The 3,054-nt window shown below is 47.6% G+C and overlaps 1 protein-coding gene across 7 annotated transcripts in view; it reads left to right on the plus strand.

The window, feature by feature from the left end:
• Nucleotides 1-3,054, plus strand: part of LOC100741505 — an 83,032-nt gene that overhangs the window by 41,682 nt on the left and 38,296 nt on the right. The window contains exon 1 of one of the 7 annotated variants that reach the window (XM_024368209.2): nucleotides 25-47. The exons of 5 other annotated variants lie outside the window; for them this stretch is intronic. The gene's annotated coding sequence lies outside the window, so the exon portion shown is untranslated. Of the gene's footprint in view, nucleotides 1-24; nucleotides 48-67; nucleotides 426-3,054 lie in introns of those variants that run through there. One more of the 7 variants, XM_024368207.2, reaches the window with a different exon arrangement.

The raw sequence follows: 3,054 nt of genomic DNA on the forward strand, positions 1-3,054 counted from the left end.
GGGAGGCCAGAAGAGACACAGGACGGTTCCGTGGCATTTGTAGCATTGTAGGTCGTTGCGTTTTATAACGTGACTCCTTAATTTCCGCGACTGGCGCCCGTGTCCGCGAAAATCGTCTTTGCAATCATCTCGCTTCTCGTCGTCGTCGTTCTATTGTCATCTTCGCGGTAGCGTTCGTCGTGGTGTCGTCGTCGTGTGGTATTCGTCGTGGTGTTGCACGTTGTCGTGCTTGTGTGACTCGTTGTTACGAATGCGAACCTCCTTAAGCGGCGATGAAGCGTTTACGAGAACGCGGCTGGTACCCTTAATGGATCCACGAGGCTTTTTTGCTCGAGCCTCCTTCGTTTTCCACGGTTTCTGACTCGATCGCGGACGGGACGGGACAAAGAGCAGCGCGCGTGGTCGACGCGTGGAAACGAGACTCGGTACGCGGTAATTGCATACAGTGTGTCTGTGCGTCTGTTGCTGCTGTTGTTGTTGCACCATACCTTTTTCTGCGGTTACGTGTCCCTGTCTTTGTGCGTACCTGTCGTTTTCCCACTTGTATACGTGCGTGTGCGTGTGTTGCGATCCTCGTTGAACTCGACTCTCGTTTCCTTGAACGTGTTCCATGCCACGCTTCGGTCGTGTCACGATGCCCACTCCAAGCGTCGCGAACGTACCTCGCGAAACGACGCACCGAGGGAAAGAAACGTCATTTTTCCATAGAAAATGCCGCGTTTTCGCTTCGTGTCTTGCAAACAGGTGGCAATTATCCGTTCTCTGGGTGTACGTTTGGTTGTCAGTACGTTTAATTGGACACGGACAATCTCTGTCTTTACGTACGACGATATTCGAAAACAATTATAGACCAGTAAACGAGTAAATTATAAATCATTGGTTGGTTTTTATTCAAACGAGCACGATCTTCCTTGCCACGATCTTCGTAAATCTGTTTCGTCGCGCACATATAAATCGCCAAGTAGTTTACACGAGTTCGCAGTTTTTCCGATTGCACGGCGCATCTCGAACGTGACCAAAATGCTTTGCTCGTTCCCTTTCGCTTTTACTTCGGTGTCGTTTACTCGTCATCGTTGTTTTCGAAGATGAAAGCACAGAGGAAATCGTGGCTCGCAGGTAACTCGACCTGTTCGACTACGTGACTAGCAAGTCCTCTTTATTTTCGACTTTGCAGCGCTTTGTCAAAATTCTCGTCCCGAGATACAACTTTACTTTACACCGTGAAAAATATTCAATGTTTTTCATACTTTTCGAGTCGGCGTAACGCGAAGTTTATTCTCAGTTACAGTTGTTCGAGCGTGTCGGTCCGATGTTGTGACTCGCATGATTAATGCGTCGCTCCTTTCACCTGCGTGTCGCCGAGTGGCGTCTAATTGCGCTAATCGCGCCATACGTCAGACGTTCGTTGCACCGGTAGTCTGACCAATCACTGTTCCATCGATTTCTCATATTTCGGCGAACCAAATTTTCCTATCCGAAAGGAAATCCTTTTCATCGAGAAGATGACACGAGAAGAGCCGTATCGCGCGGGTTTTCTGTCGTTTCGGCAAGTTTCCCTTATCTATTCCGAATCTGTTTTAGTCGCACTAACGCGATCACAAACCCAAACGATCTCGCCGCGTTATGGCACGCAATTGGCGAGCGCGGAAACGACGCTACGCGCGTAATTATACTCCTCTTTGATGTTCGCATTCGGTGCACGCCAGCCGGCAGCACGATGTAGATAAAACAAAACAAAAAGAAAAAAAAAAAGAATAAAAAGAAGAATGGAAAAAAGAGGGTGGAAAAATAGAGAGAAAAGGGGGACGAGCCAAAAGGGAGATGCGTTTGAGTTTACGCCCGTTTTTCGAAAAGACCAAGTCACGTTTTTTTCCCCGCAGCGTGCGTAGTAAAACTCGCGGAGCTTACGCTTTTAAGTCGACTGTGGCCGTCCCCTCTCTCTCCTCGCCGGCTTTCCAGCTACGCGGAAATATCGCGTAATAAACCAAAAAGCTCGCCTTTTTTACGAATTTATCTCGCCCTGTTTTTTTTCTCTTCTCGAAAGTTTACGACCATCCCGTGGAAATTTCGTTTTTATGTAACAGGTAATTTCGAGAATTTACTTTTCCCGATGGACCAAGCCGCTTTGCGCCCTCGTGTGCTCTCGCCTTCTCTCTCTCTCTCTCTCTCTCTTTTTTTTCTTTCTCTTTTTTCCCCAAGCTGGAATTTTAAAACCACGACGCTTCGGTGAAACTTTTCAAAGGGGGACGCGTAGGATCTCGAGCCAGGGATGGTACCGAGCAACTTTTACTTTCCTTGACTTTTCACACCTCCCACCTTCGTACTGCGACGTGGTCTCGATGATTTTCGAATGTTTGCCAAGCGACAAACCATTCGCGCGGGACAAATATTTTTTAGCCTGACGCTTCTCGAATCGACTTCGCGATTGAAATGGCCGATGGAAATGCTCGTTTCCAAACATACGGGTGAAAAAAAATTCCATACACGTAGATCTAGCTGCAAATATTGTCGACACCTCGACTAGCTCGGTACCGTGGAAAACGCGCCTGGGAACGGTGATTTTCAATTTCCACGCGTTCGCGCGTTTGTTTTCGTCACGGGTTCGACGTTTCGTCACCACTTGTTGTGTCGGGACGTTGATGTTTCCGGTGGAAATCAATAGAATCCATGAAACGAGGCGATCTCCTTGCTGCGACCAGTGACTCTGCATTCGTTCAATTATCTCTCTCTTTTTCGCCTTCTCTACCTCCCTCTCTCTTTCTCTTTCTCTGTATATGTATACGTTCTCTTTTCCACGAAACGGGAGAAGGTTGTATGTAATGTGGCACGTGCGTGCACGAGGAAAAGCAGGCAGTGTGTATACGCCCCCCTCGTGTGCACGAGAGAGAATCGACGAGAGAGAACGAGAGAAAATGATCTCGACGCAGCGTGCGGCGAGGTTTATCTCGAAGTGCGCGATAAAGCCACTATCGTAGGTCTCGTTGCGCGGCTCTTTGTCGCTTCCCATAAAACAAAAAAAAAAAAAAAAAAAAAAAAAAAAAAAAAAAAAGGAAA

This window comes from Bombus impatiens, unplaced genomic scaffold (genome assembly GCF_000188095.3).
Source record: "Bombus impatiens unplaced genomic scaffold, BIMP_2.2 scf_0406, whole genome shotgun sequence".
NCBI classification, from domain to species: domain Eukaryota; kingdom Metazoa; phylum Arthropoda; class Insecta; order Hymenoptera; family Apidae; genus Bombus; species Bombus impatiens.